Consider the following 26,150-nt stretch of genomic DNA (forward strand, 5'->3'; position numbering starts at 1 on the left):
CAGCTGAGCTGGTGATAGCCGATGCCCCGACTTGCCCCGTGACCACAGTAGGAGCAATTTTCTCATCACTCCCAGGCAGCACTGGTGCATGTAATCAGCAGGAAAAGACTTGACCATGTCAATTTGGAGATTGCTGAAAGGGGACACAGTATTTTGTTGATGGTGTTCTGGCTGGTGTTGCTCTCTGAATGAGACATCATCCCTCAACATGAGGCCATGCACTTGTTGATACGTCATGCGCCCCTTCCAGTTGCCTTTTTGGGTGCACTTGTCACAGCCATAGTAACCCGAGAATTGTTTGATACACTTCAGCATGGCTTTTGCTGGTGCATCACATGTAATACATCTCAATCTCACATTGACTGTTGTTTCTCCCCATGAGAAGCCATTCATTAAAATCATGTTAAGTTCATCTGATATGACTTTAATGAAGTCCAGTGATTTGGGCTTGGCCTCAGTAAGAGCAATGGCCAAAGGAAATGTGCTTGCTGGTTTTAGATGTACAGTGCAGAGTACAGGCCAGAAAGATTTACCAGTGCTCTTAAAGAGTGGCAGTCCATCTACATTGAGGGAAATCTCAATCTCAGTGATGTCTTTTGCATAATTGTAAGGATACCGATTCAAGCACATGATTAATTGTTCAGTCACTCCAAATTTAACACATTCCACTCCGGACACCATTTGACTTTCAACAGGATCAGTTTTTAACAATGTTTTAGCAGTGGATGGCAGGTGTTGATGCCCTTGATTCCTGATAATTTTAAGCAGTGCGTCTGCAGCATTGTGCTTGATGTTATAGCCACAAATCCACTTCTTTAACTCCTCAGCTAAATTGTCAGTGGGCATATCAATGTTGGCAGAATTCTCAAAAAACACTTCATCTATGTCACTACTGGAAGATTCTGTATCCATATTCCCTGTGTCTACAGCCATTGTATGATGTAGCAGTGTGTCGCCATTGACTGCATTGATGCCAATATTGATAAACGTCATTTCATCATTGTCACTATCAAATTCTCCAGTCCCTGCATTTTTTAGGCCGGAGTCCTGGAGTGGTATAGTGTGTCTGGGATTGTGTGCTTCACTGTCAAGCATAGTACTAGGACCAGCTGCATTTCTGTGCACTTTTCTCTTTTTTCTTTGCACCCTTTGCCATAGTCGTTGGTATTCTCTTTTCCTGGCTTCTGCAGACATCCAGCTGTGTGAAACAGCTCTGTGTTTTCTTCTCTGCAAATGGGTACATTGACGTGTAATTTATGTAGAAAACCTAAAGATCATTAATTTTGTAAGCAAGCATTTTGCTTACACACCAGAAAAAAAGGATCATTATCATGTTATAAAGTTAAAATGTTATTGTTATAACTAGGGCTGGGCGGTATATCGAGTTTATACAATATCAACATATTTTTTTAATAAGCGATATGGTATGAGTCAATACCATTCATATCGATATGCAGAGATTTGATATGAGCACATCTGAATAATAGCAGAGGACACAGAGTGAGCTGCTGCAAGAAAAGTGTATAACACAATTTCTCCTATACATGTATAATATATCCATGTATAATAAAATAGTACAATAAAATAAAATAGTAAACACGATAGCATTGGCTTGCCCCGTCAGATGCTGCTAACAGAGACACTACATGCACTGTTTAATGGGTTTAAGATGTGCTTTTTTCCTCAGTGCTTAACTTACATTTCACAGGTATATTTTCCATCTGTAAATGTTAGCAAGCCATGGAAATATTTAAATTTTTCTGTCAAGTGGATGAGGCTTATGAATGTGATTCTCCACTAAACTTCACAAAGTTCAGAGAATGAGCATTGCTGCATGCCAAACAAGCATAGCGCAAAAGCACAATAATTGTGTCATATGTAGGGCTGTGCGATATGACGATATATATCGGATGGACAAAATAAAAAGTCTATCGTTTCATATTATGTTCTTTTGTTTATTTCGTGGTGTCGCAAAAAAAAATGCATATGTAACAGTATATTGGATCCGGACTTCGGTCTTAAAGGGGAAGCTGTCCAATATTTGTTCTGTCTGCCATTCATATTAATCATAGCACATTGCTAGAAAAACTCTCACTGCTCTTGACTAAATTACTTTTGTAACTTTAATAAGAATAAAAAAAATTATAATGATATATTTTTATATAGGTATAGAATATATACATAATACACGTGTTAATTATATATATCATAGATAGATACAATTAGCATAGTGAAGGCTAATTAATTTACACAATGTATACTAAAAAAATACTATACCGTGATATATATCGTTATCGTGATATAAAATTAGTCATATCGTGATATAACATTTTGGTCATATCGCCCACCCCTAGGGACTCATATGTATAATTTATCCCTAAGTGTATTGTATGATAGCAGATAACTGGGGATTGGTACCGAAACTCGGTATTAAATCGGTCTCGGGGCTAAATTATGAAAGACCAGAGTATCGATAAGCTCTGACGTTATTCGGTAAAAATGAAAGCACTGTTTATTTCATTTCGTTTGTGAGTTTGTTTTATTGTATTTGTCAGTTTGTTTTACTTTGTTCATGTTGTTACTGTACCTTAACACTAAAAATACCTGCACACTGGTGCATTTACAAATTGATGAAGTGCAGGTATTTTTAGTGTTTTATATACATATGATAAGATACAGTAACAACATGAACAAAGAAACAAAGTAAAACAAAAAGTACCGATAAGAATACCGTTAAAGTACCGGATCGATAAGCAGTATCGGTAAGAGTAGTAATACCGTTAAAACCTTAACGATACCCATCCCTACAGATAACAGTAATGGGGTAATCTAAATATAACGCAATTAATCTGTGTTCCTGTTTAGAGAATTGAACTTCTGCTTTAAAAAGTATTTTTGTTTTTAGACTGTAATGTTACGAGAGCATAGCCTACTTTCCCTATTTGTTTTCATTGCCTTTAAAATAAACATAGTTTTATTGGACAAAATTGAGCAGGATGTTAATACATATATAATATATTATATATATATATATATATATAACCAATTATAAAATACAGATGAAGCCCCAGCCCTAGTTATAACAATCATAATTCTAGTTATTACGGCATACAATCGTATCACATTATAACAAGAAACATATCTTGTTAATAACAATATACTATTTATCTAATTAGATGTGAAAATTTGGCACTTTATAACATGATAACTTGGGTGTAACCGGAAACTCATGTTGAAATGGGGAATGTTGCTCTTTTCTTTAAAAAATTAGTTCACCCCAGAATTAAAATTTCCTGATAATTTACTCATGCTCATGCCCTCAAAGATGTTCGTGTCTTTCTTTCTTCAGTTGAAAAGAAATGCGTTTTTGAGGAACCAAATCCAGGATTTTTCATGTGTGACCTTTCCAACATGATAACATATTGGCTGAAATGGTGGACGTGCATTGCAGAGCTAGTGCAAGACAAGCATTTGTGGTTAAAAAGTATATACAGTTTTGCTTTTTTTTTATTTAGAAAATGACCAAATCATTTTATTATTCCTGGGCTGGGATCTTGGGCCCTTTAATGCTGCATTGATACTGCAATTTGGACCTTCAACTCATTGGCCTACACTGAAATAATAAAAACCTTAATTTTCTTTTCGACTGAAGAAAGAATGTATGAACATCTTGGATGACATGGGGGTGAGTAAATTATCAGGAAATTTTCATTCTGAGGTGAACAAATCCTTAAATAGGCAATATAGGCTACACAATTTGATTATTTCAAATAGTTCATGCTTGGATTTAACACAACAGCTATAAACCAATATATCCTCCTAATAATGTAAAAATCTCTTGTTATAACCACCATTTTTCTGCAAGTCAAGCCTACCTTCTGAGATGCCATCACAGCTTGCATGAGAGCAGTGTACAAGGCAGGGTCTGGGAAGCACAGCAAAGGGAATAGTATAGACTTTGTTAGAGCATTGCATTCACTGTAGTACAAAATAAGTGTCCGTTGCTAATCAAAGGGGACAAAACGGGCACAAAAAAAGACAACTGTAAAAGGCTTACATTATAGGAAAAAATGACTAAAAAAGAAACAAAATTCTGATACAACATCTTTTGTTTAAGCTCAGTCTCATTGTTCATACAAAGGTATTAGCTAGTAACGCTTCCAAGGACAACACATACATTTTCAAAATTTGGTTAATGTGTTAAAACATTTAAAACATAACATTTAGATTTTTAGACCCCTTAACCTATCCCCAAACCTAAACTTACCCATTTTACAGCGAATATAAAAAATAAGAAATGCATTAGAATAGACCAAAATTTATTTTGAGCCGCAAATCCCACTCCTACCTTTTAAAGCCATATTTTCTTAAAATATGTACAGTAGGCTATAAATAAAAACATGACAGACAGACAAGTGCAATCACACTAACTATTACTAAAATGAACCGTAGCAAGACATTTTCTTTCTTTTTTTTTGGAGAATTGATTCGAGTGCCTTGCATGTTAAGATTCTTGAAGTTATTTCTGAATGTGCAGCTCATCATCATCAGCGCGGGTTTATATGCTAACGGCCTGCGAGGAAGATGCTTCAAATACACGCAGTTTCATAAGATTTGCATTCAAATTAATTACTTTTGAAATTATTTTGCGTTTTGGTGTGTGTTCAATTGTCAGTCACATCATATCGGAGAAAAGGCCTTTGGTGTCCCACGTACGGCAAACTAAATACATGCAATGATTAAACTAATGCCGAAAATGACATTAATTGTAACGTTAAGTGTTTATAAACAGACTAACGTTATATCTAGTCTTATTGAACTGGATTCGAAACCAGTTAGCAGCAGAAAGTTAAATGAGCAAACTTCACTTATTAAACACAGTTAGAAACATGCCTTGGTATGAAAAATACAATATAATAATGTTAATGACACGATTGCATATTCATATGGATTTAGTTGTAAGACGGTTAAGTTAAGTTGTTCATACATAAATAATTTACGTTTTGTCCTGACGACAGAATTAGTTTAACTTGCTGTTAAAACGTTTCAGTGTCTATACAAACGCAAGTAAATATAAGTTACATCTTGTAGAACCACATTTTACGAAAAATAGAAGCGAATTCTCACGAGATAATGTTGATAACTTAATGCTGACTTTGGTTTCGCAAAGTGTGGTCACAACATTACCTTCATTAACTTCAACGTTTGCTTCATTATCGGAAAAATAGCGTTTCACAAGAAGTTCTTATTAAAATAACTTTACTTGATAGATAATCAAATTAGAGACATATTTATTCACCATAGAAACCGCTGCTAGCCGGGAAAAAAACCGCCAAATGTCCTCAGTCTGGATCAACGGATGCTGGGATAGATGCCCCGCCCCTCCGCTGCCGCTATTGGGGCGTACGCCGCACGTGACCTTTGTTATAGTTTTTTTTTTACATGACCTTTGTTATACGTTCCACAAATATAGGCAAATGACAGATATACTATTTGATTGAATTATTTTTTTGATTATTATTTTCATGAGAACTTGGCTGAAATAAATGCATGTTTAGGAAGATGCAGTTGAGGTCAAAACTTTATAGCCTACACCTTTCAGAATCTGCAATATGTTGATAATTTTTTCCAAAATAAGAGGGATCATACAAAAAGCATTTATTTTGTACTGACCTGAATAAGATATTTCACATAAAAGACGTTTATATAGTTCAAAAGAGAAAATAGTTGAATTTATAAAAATGACCCTGTTCAAACATTTACATACCCTACTGTGTTGCTATGATCCACAGCTGTTTGTTTTTTTGTTTAGTGATAGTTGTTCATGGATCCCAAATTTGTCCTGAACAATTAAACTGCCTGCTTTTCTTCAGAAAAATTATATCTGGTCCCACAAATTATTTGGTTTCCCAGCATTTTGTGTATTTGAACCCTTTCCAACAATGACTTTGATTTTGAGATCCATCTTTCTACACTGAGGACAACTGAGGGACTCATATAAAACTATTACAGAAGAATCAAACTCTCATTGATGCTCCAGAAGGAAAAACATTAAGAGCCAGGTGTGCAAAAAAATGAAGATGTGTCCGTTTTTTTATTTAGGCATACTGCCCTTTAGAAGCTACAGAAGATACTTACATGTTTTCCAGAAGACAAAATTTTGAAAAACCAAAGAATTTGTGGGACCTAAAGGATTTTTCTGAGGAACAGCAGGCTGTTTAACTGTTCAGGACCAACGAGGGACTCGTGAGTAAATATCACTAAACAAACAAAAACAAAACGAAAAAAGCACAGCTGTGGATCCCTCTGGTAACAAAGTATTAAGAATCAAATATGTAAACTTTTGAACTGGGTCATTTTTATAAATTCAACTATTATTTTATGTTGTGGACTATAATGTCTTTTATGTGAAATATCTTATTAAGGTCAGTACTAAATAAAACATAACATGAATTTTGTATGATTCGTCTGATTTTGGTAAAATAAATAACATTCTGCAGATTATGCAAGGTGTATTTTGCATCCAGCGCAGTTCCGAATGAAATGTCCCTATCTAAGTAAAAGGGAACTGTGTGGGAACATTCTGTTAATGTTAATGTTCTCTTTGTAACGTTGTTATGTGACCATAGAATAACCAATACGGGACGTTCCCCTTAAGTCATATCACGAACGTTATTATATGACCAACAGAGGACCATGTGGGAACGTTCTGTTAAAGTCCCAAATGTTCTCTTTGTAACGTTTTTATGTGACCATAGAATAACCAATACGGGACGTTCCCCTTAAGTCATATCACGAACGTTATTATATGAACAACAGAGGACCATGTGGGAACGTTCTGTTAAAGTCCAAAATGTTCTCTTTGTAACGTTTTTATGTGACCATAGAATAACCAATACGGGACGTTCCCCTTAAGTCATATCACGAACGTTATTATATGACCAACAGAGGACCATGTGGGAACGTTCTGTTAAAGTCCAAAATGTTCTCTTTGTAACGTTTTTATGTGACCATAGAATAACCAATACGGGACGTTCCCCTTAAGTCATATCACGAACGTTATTATATGACCAACAGAGGACCATGTGGGAACGTTCTGTTAAAGTCCCAAATGTTCTCTTTGTAACGTTGTTATGTGACCATAGAATAACCAATACGGGACGTTCCCCTTAAGTCATATCGGGAACGTTATTATATGACCAACAGAGGACCATGTGGGAACGTTCTGTTAAAGTCCCAAATGTTCTCTTTGTAACGTTGTTATGTGACCATAGAATAACCAATACAGAACGTCCCCCGTAAGTCATATCGGGAACGTTATTATATGACCAACAGAGGACCATGTGGGAACGTTCTGTTAAAGTCCCAAATGTTCTCTTTGTAACGTTGTTAATGTGACCATAGAATAACCAATAGGCAGTGTTGGGGAGTAGTTAACTACAAGTAGCGACGCTACTAACTTAACTACATTTTTCAGTAGCTTGGCAGTAGCTCAGTTGCTTTTTAAACAGTGTAGCTTTTCCAGTAGCTAACTACTTTTTGCAGCAAGTAGCGGTGTAGCGCGAGCAAAAGCTACATTGCGTTTTGTCGAGCCTGCGCGAATCAGCGCGATGCAAGGATATTCTTCTTGTTAGATTACAAACTCATTTTTTGCCATTACCGCCACCTGTTGTTTAATCACGCATCTTGCGGCTAACAGTTCACTGACGTAAAGAAGTGGGTTGACACACCCATATTATCCATGATGGAGCAAGACGTGGCGGCAGATTTGGAGGATGGAGAGAGAAACAACTAAAGTTAATTACCCATGGCCTTATTTGTCCAAGTTCATGTCTCTCAAAAAACGACAAGTAAAGGTTACACTTTTTGTAACAGTCTGAGATATTTGAGTGTTGTGTGTAATAAAACAATACTCTTTGAAATCATAATAGTATTGCATTGTTTTAAACACTAAATATTTTACTTAAAACATTCCTCAGACACTTATTCAGTTATTTATAATATACGTTGTTCAAAAAAATCTAAAGTAGTTTCAATGTAGCTAGCTACTTTTTGATAGTAACTTGTAGTGTAGCTAACTACTTTTCCAAAAGGGTAGCTTGACTGTAGTTTAACTACTTTAACTTACGAGTAGCTTGTAGCTTGTCAAACTACAGTTTCAGAGTAGCTTCCCCAACACTGCCAATAGGGGACGTTCCCCTTACGTCATATTGGGAACGTTGAACAGCAGCACTTTCAAAACCAAAAGAGGACGTTTTAGGAACGTCCCTAATGTTCTGTAAAGGTTTGGGACTTTCGTCACCTTTACAGGACTTTAAGGGAACGTTACGCAAGGTCGCGAGAACGTCCCCTCCTACCGGGGAAGTTTCACCTTTAATTTGTTTTTGGAATGACGTTTTTATAGCCTATAGGCTATCCTTAAGTTTAGAGGATTTGTTGTGGAGAGAAACTAATTAGCTGTGTTTATTAGGGATGTGCGGGTCTAGTCGACTAGTCGACTAAACGGTACAGCTCCTACTAGTCGACACTGAAAACAATAGTCGATTACACGAGAGAAACCCCCCCCCCCAAAAAAACATTTTATCATTCAAATTACCATCATTTTAACGTTACATTTTAAAACATTTTAAATAAGTTAAAATAAAACTTTTGAAAAAGAATACATATCAAAATATTTAAATATTTTTAAAAGCATATCTGGGCAGAAACTACATTTTTACCTCAGACCTCTCATGCCTTGTCTTCACGTCAGTTGCGCCGAGCTTAGAATGACCACACGAAAGACCTATGCCTTAGCTTGGAGGCTAGCCAAAGCCAGCAATGTCAATCTTTCATACGTCGCTGCGGTCCGTGATCCCATGCACGCGATCTATTCTTTTAAACGAAGACCCACTTCGGTGGTGCTGCGGGATTTCCAGGCTCTTTTCGAAACTCTCTGCATGCCTGTGACTTCAGTTCCTGCCGAGCGAGTTTTTTTGTTTGTTTTTTTTTTCAAGTGCAGAATCGTTTAGTCCAGTCTTTCTAGCATTCTTTTGTTTTTAGACAATATAGCCAACATAAAGTAAATTTTTTAAAGCCATTTTAATGCTATTCCTTGATAAACGTTCCTATTTATTTTTTTTACTTTTGTTTTTATATGTTGGCTAACTTTATATGAAAATGAAGAATTCTGTCAGTCTATTGATTGATTTTCCATTTCTGCATTGCTCCAGCCGATCTGAATAAATAAGCTATGCACCGGTTTATGGGTGTTAGAGCCCTGCAAAATTATTTTTATATTGTAGACATCTATCGATTAGTGATGAAAAAAAAAAACAAGCTTGATGGTGTTTAGTGTCCTGCAGCAGCAGGTGACTTCAGCGCAGCGGAATAGTTCTGTGTTCAAATGCACACAATAGGCTAAAGCTTGCTGCAAAACCCCAGCAAACATAACCATGAATGTGTCTGCGGGAAATAGTAAGGAGATATTTGAACTATTTACTAATAAACTAATGTTTTCTGAGTCCGTGTCGCAAGGATGAAGTTGCTGATCCTGACTCACCGTCTCCTCATTACACGCGCCTTTAGAGAGAAATGCATTTTATTATGATTAAGATTATAATAAAAGAGTTTTTGTTTTCAATTTTTTATTTCGTTAAGTGATAATTTAAAGCTTTCTATAGATATATTTATCATGTCTGTGAGGCATGTATTCGCTCAGCTTCGGTTCATTTTTATGAAGCGCTCCTGTTCAAGATGAGACGGCAGAAAGCACATCATGTTTGTTTTCTTTGTTTTATAAAAGAACTACCTTTTTGTTGGTATTGTGAGTGCGCACAAATACAAGTAGACCCTTTACAGGTCGGAATGATGTATTATTCTTACCTTTATCAAACAAACAAACAAACAAAAAATGACGGCGTAGGCTATTTTAATTTGTTTCCACTGAAAGCAATCCAAGTGTTTGCTGGTGCCTCCATGTCCTGCAGAGCGCGCTTTAGCTTCCACTCTCCGCACAAACTTACATATAGGCTAGCGCACATTATTATTATAGCAGGTTTAACGTTTAAACATTGTTATATACTTGAACTGTTTTAGTATATCTATAGATTTTATTTTAGGCAAGTCGTGATGATATGAGAAGGCTAAATTTATCAAACATAGGCTATGATCAGCTCATGCCGCTGGCCGCTTGGTCGTTACTTTAGGTTAAACGTATAGGCTATTTAATGAACAAAAATACTCCCAACGTTTTTCTAAATTAACTTAATAAAAAAACAAAACAAAATAAAATAGTTCCGTTTTGTGTGTAATGGCAAAATTATTATAATAGCCGAAACGGTAGTATAAACTGTTTTAGGAGAAGGGGGAAAAAAAGGGCTCGGGTCGGAAATTCTGATAAGCTGTCGGACGTGGGCCGGGCCTAGCCTGAGCGTCTCGGGCCAGGGCCGGGCTAGGGCCTAAATTTGAGGGCCGTGCAGGGCTCTGTTGAGTGTATGCTCTTTATTTTTTTCTGTTTAACGACCGCGTAATATTAAATGATGATAACGCGAGGCAAGCATAATCATGACCTATTTTTAGCAGAATTAATTGAGGGATTTGACAGTGTGATTCAAAGATTTAAGTATTTCAAGTGTAGGCTGTTATATAGACACACGCACTTTTTTTTGCCATTTTTTGGGGGTTTCTAGCTTTTAGACTAGTCGGATACAAAACTTCAGTTTAAACGACAGTCAAATTAGTCGTAGCGCACATCCCTAGTGTTTATAATGTTTGTAAAAAATGTTGATTTACCGGCATTTTAGCCTACATTTCTGAATAATAGGCTAATAAAATGCAGGCTTAGCCTATGTTTTTTTTCCCTCAAAACATTTTATGCAAGTAGCGGTTTTTTGTTTTTTTTACAATTTGCAGCAAACATCTTAAAAAAAAATCTATTAATGCTTTAAAGACATTAAAGAATTTTTTAATTTTGTTTAGTAGCCTACATTTAGAAATGTAAAAATCAAAAGATGATGCTGTATAGCCTATTAGCGCAGCGGGTTAAGATACCATCTCTTTCTGTATTTTTTTTTTTTGTGTAAAGAAAACTCAGTACTTTGCCTATAATAATAATAATAATAAAGACAATTTTAAAAATAACGGTATTAACCATTATTTTTTCTACTCAAACCGGTTTCCGAACGGTAATAATACAGAGGAACGCAGGAACGGAAATGTTAAAATATCGATTCTGCTCGGAGTGAACCGATTGACATTTTTTTTCGTTTTCAAGCCCTGGATAGAAGTATCTCTTTTTATTTTAGTTTTTCCATTTATTTGTTTATTATTGAAATATTATATGCATGTGTCAATTTAATTTCTTTATTTTCTTAAATATGTAAGTATATAGTATTTATAGAGTTGTAACTTTTACTTTTAGTTACTTTTTCTTATTTGTAAGTCGCTTTGGACAAAAGCGTCTGCTAAATGACAAAAGTAAAAGTAAGTATATATATGTATATATATATATATATATATGTGTGTGTGTGCGTATGTGCACATATGTGTGTATCTATGTGTATGTGTATATGCATGTATGCATGTATGTATGTGTATATATGCATGTATGTGTATGTATGTGTATGTGTGTATGTATGTATGTGTATTGTTACGTCTGGGGACGTAGTTCTTTCTCTCTCTCTTTTTCTCTTTCTCTTGCTCTTAGGTGACTCCGCCCTAATTGGACGTGAAAGACGCACCTGCTGATTCCTCCCTGGGAAATCCAGCGTCTTTTGAAATAGTGGGACGTTGGAAGTGGAAGGGAGATTGAGAGAGAGTTGTTGGCATTGTTGTGTGTTGTGAATTGACCTTCGTGGTGACATAGTATTGATCTTTTTTTTGTGTGTTGATAAGTGAGTAGTGTGTACCTTGATCTGTTTAGACCTTTGTTATATTACTGTCCTGTGGTTTCAACTTTATAGTTAATCTTACTTTCTTTGCTTTAAGCTGGCGAGTGTGCCACTATTCTTTTTGTATGTTATTGTAAATATTGTGTGTGTGTGTATATATATATATATATGTGTGTGTGTGTGTGTGTGTGTGTGTGTGTATCTCATATATATATATATATATATATATATATATATATATATATATATATATATGAGATTGAAATCTCTCTCTATTCCCCAAAAAAAACAACCCTTACCTATGGCAACATCTTATTGCATCACCTTATTGCTATAACACCATCAGCATTGACGTATATTGGTTTAAAGTATTATTTATGTTAATAAAAACTATTTGTTACTCTAAGGCTCTCTGCTCAATTGATAGTAATTGATCCTCACAGGTGGACGTGAGGAAGTTATCATCAGGCTGAATTAATAGCTGGTGTTTTCTCTGAGCTGCCAGGACGGAATGAAAAATGAACAGAGAGAGGTTCCACATCAGCTAAATGCCACCAGGAAGCAGCACACACACATATATGATGGATTTAGTGAGAAGAGATTGGTCCCACTGGGAGCCAACCACACACACACTCTCTCACCTGTCTCGCATGATGGTCCCGTCCACCCCGCCAGACATTCGCACTCATCCGGTGATGCACACTTCCCGCCGTTTTGACAGTGACGGTTGCACACCACTGTGTAAATGAAACCAAAACAGATGCAATTTGTACCATCTGTGACCACTAGGGGTGCAAGAGATTACGTTTAACATCCACATGCGCATGAATTCCAAGCAAACAAATTTTATCAGGACTCACTGGTTTCACATCTGGGCCCAACAAAGCCATAGGGACATGAGCAGGTGTCTCGACCCATGCAGGTGCCTCCGTGCAGGCAAGGCAAACTGCAGAGAGCTGCGGGAATATTCATACGACCAAATGCACATAAAATAAAGTCATATATCACAAAAAGCAAACCGCTAATGCATTGCTCATCAAGTCTGTGCAGATTATTTGGCTCTTGCCGCTTTATAGAAAGCACAAATGGTGCAGATTTGCAAAATGGTACCAAAAACATAATACTTGAGGCCATCTGCTTGCTATTTGACACAAAATTAACCAGATATAAAATGGACAATCATTTTCCTGAACATAAAATGTGTATGCAAACATTTGTCAAATTAAATGCTCTCAAAACAATGTCGTCTCCTATTAAATTTATAAAAAAAACACTCCAACTTGTAATCATGGTTCATAAATTAAAGGCTGTGATGTAAAAAAAAGGCTATTGACCATTAAAAAAAGAAGCAAATCACGGTTCATAAACGAAAGGCTGTGACAAACAAAAAGCTTTTGACAATAAAAAAAGACCACTTGTGAAGCCATTCCATAAAGACATTAATTTAAAAACACCTTCAAACTGCAAAATTGGAAAAATTCACTTTTTTCACATTATTTACACTAGTGCTGAATGGCAATGAAATTTAAGCTCTCTTACTGTTTTCACGAGCCTCTCCATGGTAACCTGACATGCAATCGCATACATCTGGCCCCACACATTTCCCTCCGTTCAGGCAGGCTGGACTGCAGATTGCTGTGAGAATCCAAAATTACATATTTCAACAATTACGTTATTTCAAAAATGAGTCCTTGTGTATGTGATTGTACCTATGACCATATTTAAAACATTATAAATATTGGTGTGTGTTTATTTGTGACCCGTTTCAAAATTGGGACCAATGAATCCCTTCTTGCAGCGACACGTGTTGGGGGCCGCACACTCCATGTTTCTACCGCAGGCATGTCTGCACACGGCTGAAGGCACAAATGGCATGCAAACACAAATAACACATGGTCAGATTCACTCCGTCAAAAGGCAAACACATATTTGCCTCCATCTGCGGCCCTGAAGCGCAGGAAGCGAAAACGTATACAGATTCTGTAAACTATACCTATTTTAAATGTGTACCTTTCACTTTTAATTAAAGCAAGTTGTTGTAAAAGTGCAGGTGACGCTAGTGTTATATTTTTAGATCATTATTACCATGCTTGCTATTTAAGATTCACCCTAAGTTCTTCCTTCAAGCGTTCTGAAAAATACAGGGCTGATTTGAATAGTTGGGTAACTTTTGCCACATAAAATTTCATCCAGTTAATGAAAGACTGGATCCACTGCCTGTGCAGTGTTTTGTGCATGTTCTCGCTATATTCATACCTTGAAAATGATCCATAATCCATGAATGCATAAATAATCATTGTCCTGAGTGAATTTGAACATAGTAATGCAATATCATGGGATTACAATAGCAAACGTATTTCTAGTGATTCTTCCACCCACTGCTCCTAATTTTCTCAGGTTCACGAACCCATGGGATGGAGCTCAAGGAATGCATTTATTCCTTATGCCTAGAGCATGCTTGGGGAATAAGCTTATTGTTTACACCAGTTACTGTCAGTTGTCAGTCTTAAATTCCACATGCTGCATGCTTTTCCGTAGCCTAGACCTCAAAAGACATGCCCGCAATTTGTTCACTGACCTATTGCAAATAAAATAGGCAATTACTATACAAATATTGGTTCAAATCAGACTAGATGGCTTTGCACCATTTCGCCTGGAAACCTAATCAGGAATTTACCAGTTTGATACAATGAGCCACATTTATTCAGTTAGTAGCATCTAATATTATGGTAACTACCTCACATAAACCATCCCTCAAAACAACATATGGTTGACCATACTTGTCGATACTCTTAGAAAAAAAGTGCAACATTTGTCACTAGGGACAATTTTGTACCTTATTTACCTTCTAAAAAGTTCTTAGTAGCACCTTAACGGTACATATTACTGGTCGAAGGTACTAATATGCACATTTTAGGGGTGGGTGAGATACAAAGATGTAGGGTACTGCCCCAGTGACAAGATGTTATACCCTTAAAGGTATAATACAGTGTTTCCCAAAGGTGTGAAGGCAATGTGTGGTGGTCAGCCCGGGGGGGTGGGGGGGGGGGGTTCATGTTTGTCCGGGGGGGGGGGGGGGGGGTGGCGGTTGCAGATGAAAAGAACGATTGGATAGGGGATACGATTGGATCCCCTAAAGGACAACATTCGGTGTAACAGTAAAGAAGCGACAATTTATCATACGTTTATTTGATTCACAGCTGCTACATATAGTGTTTTGACCTCGACAACCCAACTAGGCTAGCCTACATTTTACCGCAAACTTGCGACTAGTTAACTTTCTAAAGAAGGCGCAATCGCGTTTGCTAAGGGTCGGGACTTACAGTAACATCAACACACTGAAACTATTGTATTCAGAATATAAAATATTTTATAGCACTTTTTAATCTGTGATTGTGTGTTAAAAGTGTTCACGAGATACCAACCTTTCGCCAGCCGTCTTCTCTCCACAGATGATCCAGACAGATGTAGTGATGGGTCGTTCTTGAACGATTCGTTCATTTTGAACGAATCTTTAATTTGACTCGAGAAGAACGAGTCGTCTCGGGGAGTGATTCGTTCAGTCGCGCATGCGCATTGCACCGCATTGTCGGGTTTGAGTCGTTCGTTCATCACGTGACAGCCCCATACGCTTAACCAATGCAGCGTGAGCCGGAAAGAGAATTGATTAGTTCTTGTATATCGAGTCTCGGGTTTGAGTCGTTCGTTCTTTTGTCACGTGACGTGACAGTTTTGGACAGAGAAATTAGTTAATTTACAACCTTCCTTACAAACGGGTGCATTGTCATTATTATTATTATTAGAATTATTAGTATTATTATTTACTCTTACAGTTAGGTGATGCTTTTCTGGTCTCAAATTATTGCTTTTAATTTCTGTCACATGGTTCTTTTCCATAACACCATGTGGTAAAAAAAGATAATAACGAGTTGGTTAACCTCTTCTTGCACTACACATATACCTGCACATTTAGTTTTGTTTTATTTAACTGGTTTGCACTCTATCTATTCTGCCATGCGCCTTATGCCACTTTATCTCTTTCTTTATTTTTCTACAAACGTCCTCATTTGTATATCTGTATAGTTGTATGTACATATGTTTAAACTGTATTTATCTGTATTTGAACGTCTACTGTCAGTGTCTTAAATGTTAACTTTATGCACCAAGGGTCTGAGAGTAACGCAATTTCAGTTCTCTGTATGTATGTACTGTACATGTGAAAGAATTGACAATAAAGCAGACTTGACTTGTTATGCTTTGTTTTTATTTTTTTTTTTTTAGTCTAATCTTCATAAAATACAATACCTTGTTGTATTTATGTCTTTTGAGTTAACCCTTTAGATTGGACTATAGTGTTACTTACTATACTTTTGTAACATATGACACTTTAGACATTAACACTCTGTACACACTCCTGAATTGTTTTTTATTGTTTATTTTTGTGCCAGAAAAAGCTATAGCAAAGAAGATGACTATTCCAAAATGAATTTAAACTATTTAAATACAAAATACAAGAAAATTAAAATAAACTAAAGCCACAGAGCCTTAAAAAACTAAAACAAAATACTGCACAACAAGCTAGGCCTTTTTTAAATAAATAAAAAATAAATAAGCTTTAAAATAACACTGTGGCTATATTTTAGAACATGCTTTAAGGCATGTTTGCATTCAAAAAAATGAACAGACCATTTTTATTTCTAGGAAAATGCTTATTACACATATTTTGATAATTTTATGATAATTCTTAAATATGATCCAACATACAAAAAATACAGTTTTACTTTATGGTAGCCTATTTGATATGTACTGATCCGGCAAGTGGTCACGTGACAAAAGAACAAACGACTCAAACCCGAGACTCGATATAGAAGAACTAATCAATTCTCTTTCCGGCTCAGGCTGCATTGGTTAAGCGTATGGGGCTGTCACGTGATGAACGAACGACTCAAACCCGAGACTCGATATACAAGAACTAATCAATTCTCTTTCCGGCTCAGGCTGCATTGGTTAAGCGTATGGGGCTGTCACGTGATGAACGAACGACTCAAACCCGAGACTCCATATACAAGAACTAATCAATTCTCTTTCCGGCTCACGCTGCATTGGTTAAGCGTATGGGGCTGTCACGTGATGAACGAACGACTCAAACCCGAGACTCGATATACAAGAACTAATCAATTCTCTTTCCGGCTCACGCTGCATTGGTTAAGCGTATGGGGCTGTCACGTGATGAACGAACGACTCAAATCCGAACACTTGTCAGATAAGAGGTGGTGCGCTAATCATAGACTAAAGACCCAGGTAAACAATTAAGTAATATTTTCTGTTTCTTATAGCATAGTTTTGTATTGTTTGTAGTGTGATAAACGTTTGCATAAGTAGTAGATGTGTTTGGAAAGTAACACATAACATTTGAATTATATTTTGCTAAAATGAACGAAATGAACGAAATGACTCGAAAAAAGATTCGTTCATTTTGCTGAACGAGACTCAAAGGTCCGAGTCGGTAAAATGATCCGAACTTCCCATCACTAGACAGATGTGGTGTGCACGGAGGGGAGGGGCTGTGTGCGTGTGTGTGTGTGTGTGAGGGAGAGACGCGTGAGTGACAGAGAGATGAAGAGAGAGCAGGGAAAGGAAATGCAGTTGAACGAATTCGCTGCGTGTTTTAAATAGCGTACAAAAGAATAACGAAACGCAATATGTGACGGTCGGTATTGATTTATTTTTTTGGTCAGTGTTGAATCTGTGGCGGTCGGAATTTAATCTGTGGCGCATTCGTCTATGTGTGGGAAACACTGTAATAGTTGCACATTTTGCAGTGTAATTAGGCCATTTTTGCTCAGATATTTATGTCATGGATAAGTAAGTGTCTAATGTTGGACTTGCAGGACTCATCAATAAATAAAGAAAAGTCATCTTGTACATCAAAAATTACCTCTGCACATTCGCCCATCTCCAGTGTACCCCAAAGGACACTGTCCACATCTAGGTTGCCCGTCCCCTGCAAGCTCACAGTGGACTCCTGGGAAGCAAGGGACATCTGCACAGGTGAAACTTCTCTCCTCTAAGAGAACCACATTTTTGCTCTTGCTTTGAGGTCTACCATTCTGAAGAGTTGGTTGGTTGTCCAGGATTTTGGTTTGGCTTTGCTCACCAAGGTAGGTGAAACTCTCCTGAGGCAGTGGTTGCGTCTCATAGGGGTCTTGGATTCCAGCTCCAAGGCCTCCATCTGCAGAGAACTCAGACTCCGGAAAGGAGAAAGAAAGGGAGGTTAGGGCTGCTGTTAGGGGTTTCTGGGAGTCTGGAGGTGTCCAAGGTCAAGGTCGGATAATTGTGACCAGACTGGATTGCTGTGGAGACTTCCTCAGTGTCTCAACATTCCTCGAAGTGTGAGGTAATGTGACTTTTCCAGGCGTGACGCCTGCAAATTAAATGAAGCAACTCGCTCCTCTTGACTCGGAATAATGTTAAGTTGATTGTGGTGGAAAGGTTGGTGGGAGGGGGATGCGAGTGGTGGCCTGATTGTGTGGGACCCTCGCTGGTGAGGATAGGCGTCTCTGAGGTTTTCTGAATGGAGGTACGGGGATGTGCAGATGGGGAAAGCCGTGGGAGACATGGGGTAGGTTGTTCTTGGCTTGGGTCAGTTGTGGTGAGTAGCGGGGTGCTAGATGAGAGGACAAGCTTATTATGCAAGATGAAAAGCAGCATGTCAAGCTTATGAACAGTAAATACTTTTAATCCAACTTTAAAAAGTTTACTTGTCGGCCACAACAAAGCTCATTACATTAAGGACACCAAAACGAAAAGAAGAGATTGATTGATAGTGTATTTTGCAGTTATGATTCATCAACATCCTCTGGATATCTTGAACAGACCTTTGGAAGATTGTACACAATGAGACCACCAAAAGTGCAGTTATGATGCAATGGTGCTCAGTACTAGTTTAAAACATCATCGTGGTGCTGGTATATTTACTCATAAACAACAGATAGTCGCTGTGGCTGCTTGACTAGATTTATTTTGTCCCCCATCCACATGTGAGGAACAAAGACACAATACAACAAAATGCAATCCCAACAGAAACAAACAGTTATTTCTGAGTATGTAAGAATCTGGGATGCATGTGGCGACAATAAGGGAATTAGCTTGCAAAATGAAGCTGTTTCTTTTCTAGTTCCCACTGTGGCTGCTCATGGATTCCCTCCTGATAACAGCACTATTAGGAATGATTCCAGCAGTGGCCCATTCACAGGGAAAAATGCATTAATAGTCATTATCCCGTGCTGCGATACTGCAACCAAGGAAAATGTATTCGAGGGATTTTTCAAGCAAAGGAACAGATTAAGAAGTCTAACAACATTTCCATTGAGTGAAATGTAACATACTGTATGGGGATAAGAAGGGATAATATGCAGTCTGGTAGTTTTGCTTTTTTAAAATATAAAAGGATATTCAAAGACAAAAAAAAAAGAAACAAGAAAAAAACCCTGCTACTCTGCTGAAAACCCGGTTTTCTGTTCACTCTTCTTCACTGTCTTCACCCATCCTCATCCCCATATCTAAATGAGTTTACACATTCTTTCCCTAATTCCTTTCAGTCTTTTTTCGTTCCCCAAACTCGTCAGCCAAAAACACATTGTGGGTCAGCAACCACCGAGCCGCAGCCTGTGCATGACTAAGCATTAGACATTTCCAGGTCTCACTTATCAACCGTATCAAAGCATCTGTCGCGTTTTGAGGATTACGGCAGGCTTGTTTCCTGTTCGTTATGTTTTCTCTAATTACTGGAGCTCTGCGCTTTCAGGAGATGAAACAATGAGGATTAAGAAAGGATTGAAGAGGAAAACAGCGACATACTCATTTTTAAACAAAGCTAAAAATGTAAGTTAAGTCTTCATGATGATGCAACAACTTGTTGAAAAAGTTGTATTGTTTAGTTTTGTGTTGATAAAAAGGTGTTTGTGCTTGTGCGTGCATTTATATATTTCTATACAGCTTTGAAAGACTGATTGCAATGTTGTCAAGTTCAAAAAGTACTTACTGCTTTGCTTTGATTGTTTTGTGCAGGTGCGCCCATTGCCCTGGTATCCTGGAGGACATCGTCCACAGACGTAGCCAGTGTAGGGCGGCCGGAGGTCAAAGCACTGAACACCTGGGAAACATGGCCTACTTGCACACTTGGATGTCACGTTTAGTCCTTTGGGAAAACCTGCACCGTAAAGAAATACTGCCTTTTAAATTTGCCATTAATATATACAAGTAATGTTCCGTTAGCATTTACTCATTAGCATCTTAATAGAAGATTGATGTGAATTTAGGGTCAGAAACCCTCTGGGTTCTGTGTCCTCTCATCATTTAACCTTCAACTCCTACCAACAATTTCACACTCCTACGTGGCCTCCGCAGCCTACAACAGTTACCCAACCGCAACATGCTGGTGAAGGATTAGCTATGCAGGGAAAATGAGGTCTCGCACATACACTGGGGAAGATGTGCTGATGTCAGAAGGTGTGAAGCAACACCCTGAAATTTTTACCTCATTTCCTGTGACTAAAAATTACCCCACTGTTTTATACACCACTGAACGAACCGGTGTCCTTTTTACTCCACCACATAAAGGCTACAGGATCCATCTGAGCGCTTTTGGAGCACGCAGGAAATTATTTTTGCAGCAGTATATGGGGTCACATCATCATATTTTATTGAATAAGTACGCCCTCATCTTGCTCACAATCACCCAGACGCACGCACCTGTTCTGTCGAGCGTCACGTGCCATGTCAAATAAAACAAGAAGCCTGCCCTCTGCCAGCGGAGCAGAGAAAGATGAAAAAGTTAGCAGCTGTCTTCCATTAAAAATAGATTTATCGGCGCTGTGATTACACATATCAAGGGTTATTGCCTGGACTTTTTGTCCCATTTCCGCAAGGTCAGCGCAAATACCTTAGACAACGATGGGATTTATCGGCCGAGGTGGATGACAGCTTGCATCCCCTCTGCTTGCCTTCTCATCTTCCTACATAAGTGTGATGGCAGGCAATTTGCAAGCCGGCAAGACTGTATTAGCAAGAGATGAGGTGCTCCCAAGGATGATAGTGGCTTTACAGAGCGGGCTATTTGTCCCTGTTCCTCAAACTCTGGCCTTATCTACCTTTCAGAAAAGATGATTCGTGGGATAGCTAATCTCTGTGGACTTTACAAATCCCCCCTAGTCCTCCATCTCAATCCTTTTGTTTCCTTTCCCACATTAGTTATGACAGACACAAGAAAGGTAAGTGTGAATGAGGGTTTGACAAAATAAAAGGAGACGTATTGTTTGAATTGCTTCTAGTGCAGTCTGGGGACAAATGGCCATCGGGGAAACACTGTCTAATTTAATTTTCAATTAGTATTTACAAAAGAACGACCAGGGTACCTGAGAACGACATGAATTAATTTAACCTTTGGGGTTGTAGCACACAGTAACTCAAATGTAGGAGTTTTGGGATCCTATTAATGGATGTTTCTACACTGGTAATAACCTCTAAAACAGACAGCAAAACAATTACAAGGGGTCCCCCATCCACAGCGACCCTCTTTGTTTGTAAAATTAAAATGTTCTTCGCATCGAGTGAGAGAACCATTGTGCTGAATCATTCAATTATGAGACAATCAACACCTTTCCATAGGAAAGAACAATCCCAAATGAGATCTCATGAATATCTCATGAGTGGTTTCTCTAGGATTGAAATTAGAATTCAGTGGGGATCAAAATAAGATACTTCCTACATACGGTTTCTCATATTTTTTGTCGATGTGCATTTGTCTGCATTTATTTCTCCAAAATAATTTTCAAAGAAAATGAAACAAAATGTTGAGGCAAATATTGAAAGATGATGTTGTGGTAATAAAATAAAAAAGGCTTCAAAGATGTCTTTGCAAAGCTGGTTAGAGTACAAATATTCCCTGGGAAATTCTCAAGTCTCTCTGGTTGATGTCTCATCTTTCTTCCTTTCCATTTTATTCCCAGAGGACGTAACCTGAGGGAGTGAAAGGAAAAAGAGAGGGAAGATGAGGGGAGGGAATGGGGCCATAAAGCCAATTTACATTCCCCATCCTGATGTCTCCCAGGGGCCTGTTGTGCCAGTCCCAGCAAATATTGTTAGGCCCCTGAGCTATTTGCAACAAAGTGCCATAAACATAGGTCTCATGATTTGTGTGCTCTATTCTTTGTGTCTTTGTCTTTGACAGGCAGGTTGTGAGGAAAATAACAACATTCTAATTGAAAATAATTGTTTTCCAAATCATGTTTAGGTCAGATTTGTCTTATTAAGATGAAACACACCTGGTTTAACATAAGTTTTGCATAGCTCAAATTGTTTATTTTTTAAAGAATGTGATGAGACATTTTAGAGTTGATATTACGATCTTGAGATTTCGATTTCAGACTACCTTGATATTCAGACATTGTTGAGATCTCCTCCAAAGCTCAGAGAACATGTGTAAGATTATGGCCTTTTTTCCCCACAGGAGATCCCTTTAAAACTCAGTTGTTTCTCCTTCAGGGGGGAAAAGTCTCAGTAATCTTACACATGTCTCTAAAATTAAAAAGATGGCAACAAGAATTTGGTGAGCAATACCGGAGCTCATACTGGATTCTTTGACTTTTGATTGCAAACCTATATCTTGGCAAATGTGAGGGCAATTTGATATATTGTTGAGATCTCTTTACAAACTCTTAAGACAGTTTTATTTTTCTCAGGAGCTCTCTTTAATAACTTGTTTTTTTCTCCTAGATACCAGTGAGGGATCAGGGGAAAATATTGCATTTATTTCACTAGAGCTTAAGATGTCAACAAGAATTTACTGAGTTCATATTGAGAACATATTGATCAGAGACTCTGGTGTCTTGGCAAATGTAAGCACAGTTTGAGACATCAGATTGTTTCCAAAACTCTAGAGACAACTACTAAAAAGATTATCTTAGGAAATCTTTAACATCACAGTTATTTCTCCTAGACAACAGATTTGATGGGATCAAATTGAGATTAGTTTTCTCCTGAGAAAAAGATGCCAGTATTAATTTTCAGAGTTTTTCCTCTAAAATGCAAAAGAATGAGAAATCTGAGATTTAACAGAAAATAGTATAGAGATATTACAGGATTTGTCATTTCAGTTTCCTATGGGATTATACATGCAATACCAAACAGATTTGACTATGTGTCTCTCAACTATTACTCTTCCAAATAGAGAGTGAGAGACGTCCTTTACTTAACCTTAAGTCTGAATGCCTGGCATGGCTAATTAGAATCGCTAATTTCAGGCATTATACCAAGATGAGAGGGTAAGAGGTGCGAGCACAAAGGCACGCCAGCAGGCCTTGTCTTGCTTTGTGCTTAGCAGCTGGAGGAAAGTCATTTCCTGGGAACATCGCACACACAAAAAACCTAGTGCAGGAAATGACTCTAGGGGGATTTAAGGGACATCAAGCTGCGTCAGGGAAAGACAAAGTATCGTTTTCTGCAATGTCATGACACCAGCAGTGGGCGATTTGGCTCCGAACGAAACCCTCACGGTTTTGTTTCCTGGCCATCTATGGACATGTAGAGACAGAACAATGGAAACAACAACTTGCCAGTTCTCTGACTCGTGCTGGTGGTGGTTTTGCTGACCGAGGTCTTGCTTGGAGCTTCGTTGGACTCCGGTGGGAGGTGAGTGGAGGTCGTTTTAGAAAGGGGGACGGGCATTTTGCTGATGGGCTGCACTGCGGGTGGCACGCATGAGGTGGCAGTGTGAGAGGTGATGGGACGAGATGTGACCAATCTTGCTGGTACTGATGAAAAAGAGAGAAATAAATTATTCAAAATCAACTCGACAGCTTTTGCTACTGATGCCTCAAGTGCAGAATAAAGGATGAGAGAGTGGGGTATGATGTGTCGCACCCTTAATTTCGCTAACTGTCGACAGTTTTGGTCACATGACCATATGTTTCCGAAGGACCCATCAAAAAAAATAAAAGACTAATTGAAGAGTTAGCTCAGTTAAATACTTTTGGTCCTTCTAAATGACATTGCAACATTTGTTCTGTTCCCTCATGGGTAAAAACAAAGATAAACTATTTTGTTGCTGCTTAGCATTAAGGTTATGATATAATTAGAAAAAAACTAATTGCCTATCACAGCTATGCTGATGATACCCAGATTTACCTTGCCTTATCTCCAAATGACTACAGCCCCATTGACTCCCTCTGCCAATGCATTAATGAAATTAACAGCTGGATGTGCCAGAACTTTCTTCAGTTAAACAAGGAGAAAACTGAAGTTATTGCATTTGGAAACAAAGATGAAGTTCTCAAGGTGAATGCATACCTTGACTCTAGGGGTCAAACAACTAAAAATCAAGTCAAATATCTTGGGGTGATTCTGGAGACAGACCTTAGTTTCAGTAGTCATGTCAAAGCAGTAACTAAATCAGCATACGATCATCTCAAAAACATTGCAATAATTAGTTGTTTTGTTTCCAGTCAAGACATGGAGAAACTTGTTCATGCCTTTATCAATAGCAGGATGGATTATTGTAATGGTCTCCTCACCGGCCTTCCCAAGAAGACCATTAGACCGCTGCAGCTCATCCAGAACGCTGCTGCCAGGATTCTAACTAGAACCAGCAAATCTGAGCATATCGCACCAGTCCTCGGGCCCTTACACTGGCTTCCAGTTACATTTAGGATTGATTTTAAAGTACTTTTACTCATTTATAAATCTCTCAATGGCCTAGGACCTAAATACATTACAGATATGCTCACTGAATCCTGTTAACGTTCACCAGAGCGACGTCGCACTGAACGCTCTTTGTTTGCATGTGTCATTGTTTCTAATAGAATAAATGAAACGGGACAAAGTTAATCTTGACAAACTATATATCATTCTGAGGGTCTAAGCCTCAAACATCGACGACAGATCGCTGTTTTTCGATGGAAAGCTTATAAGGAATGTATTTGCTACATTTGTGTAAGCAGTACACATCCAAACACGCAGAGTAAAAAAGCCGTACGTACCTTTATCATTGTAATAACGAGCCACAAACGCGTCACTGCTGAAATCCCAGTTTAGTTAGAGAGGTAAGGGTCCACAGAACAACATCCCAGCGAGCACTTTTAGTCCAGCGAAACAATAACGTTGTAATAAGGATGAATATTCCTTTGTTTACGTTTCATTTCTTCAGAGAGTTATTGTTCGCGTCCGTTATGGAATAAATTAAGCTCAAAAACAGCGTCTTGGTGGTAAAAAAAAACAACACGGTGTTGCAGCATACGGTTTTACAAACATAATGAGACCGTCCACGGAAAAAAAAAGGCTCAGAAAAGCGGAATATAGATTATTTGAATTTGGCGCTCCCTCCTGCCAGCTCTGACGCGGGCTATGACGCAACTGTCATCTGAGCGGGGCGTAATTTAGCGATCTGCTTTATCCATAAAAAACTGTTTTTTTTTTTCTTCTACATTTTTTATATGCGTGTGTGTGTATTGTGTGGGGAATGTGGCCGTGTCTGCATGATTATAATCTGTATGGACGGACATCAGCGTGTTTATTAGCGACTCTATGACAGCTATCATTGTGATTCATTGATCAGCTATTATTGATTATATGGCCCATCTGTATGATTATCATCTGAATGGAAGCACATCAGCGTGTGTTTACTGACTCTATGACCATGTCTGGCAATATCACTTCATGTCTGGCAATCAGAATACTTCAGTATACATACAAAGCAGTTTTTTTCTATTTTTTTTCCTTTTTTATTACTCAAATAATTATTTTTGTATTTTTTAGTGCTCAAATAAATCTGTCTATTATTTTATAATTGAAAAACTATGCAGGGACATGTATAATGACTAAAATAGCTTGTATAATTCTGCAATCCATTTGGTGGTTATTTTTCCTCAAACAGGGGGCTGGGGGGACTATAAATAGTTTCAGAAAAAATATTGCAGGAATCTCATTTTTAATGGTATCTTCTTCAAATTTGAAATATGAACTCATGAGACACATGGCTTTCGATCCATTACTTTTCTGGATTGCTCCAGGACTTATTTCATGTATTTGTATATGAAATAAAAAAAAACATTCAGTCTGGAAAAATATTTTTCAAGGCACGTCAGTGCCTATAACTTTTTATCTTTTTGAGCATTATCAACTCTGGATGATACATAGTAAAGCCCAGAGTCTCTTCTTTCCAAAGATACCTAATTTGTTTGTGTAAGCACACTTTGTCACAAACTGTTACCATTTTAATTTAGG

General features: G+C 37.8%; 1 pseudogene across 1 annotated transcript in view; it reads right to left on the reverse strand.

Annotated features, from left to right (window-relative positions):
• Nucleotides 1–26,150, reverse strand: part of LOC306867262 (von Willebrand factor D and EGF domain-containing protein-like) — a 175,087-nt pseudogene that overhangs the window by 98,520 nt on the left and 50,417 nt on the right. The window contains exons 20-26 of the transcript in view: nt 23,486–23,683; nt 19,915–20,082; nt 17,809–18,537; nt 13,631–13,726; nt 13,410–13,505; nt 12,731–12,826; nt 12,512–12,607 (exon numbers count right to left, since the gene is read on the reverse strand). The product of the transcript in view is annotated as a von Willebrand factor D and EGF domain-containing protein-like (transcript). The remainder of the gene's footprint in view (nt 1–12,511; nt 12,608–12,730; nt 12,827–13,409; nt 13,506–13,630; nt 13,727–17,808; nt 18,538–19,914; nt 20,083–23,485; nt 23,684–26,150) is intronic.

Source organism: Barbus barbus (assembly GCF_936440315.1).
Source record: "Barbus barbus genome assembly, chromosome: 49".
NCBI classification, from domain to species: Eukaryota; Metazoa; Chordata; class Actinopteri; order Cypriniformes; family Cyprinidae; genus Barbus; species Barbus barbus.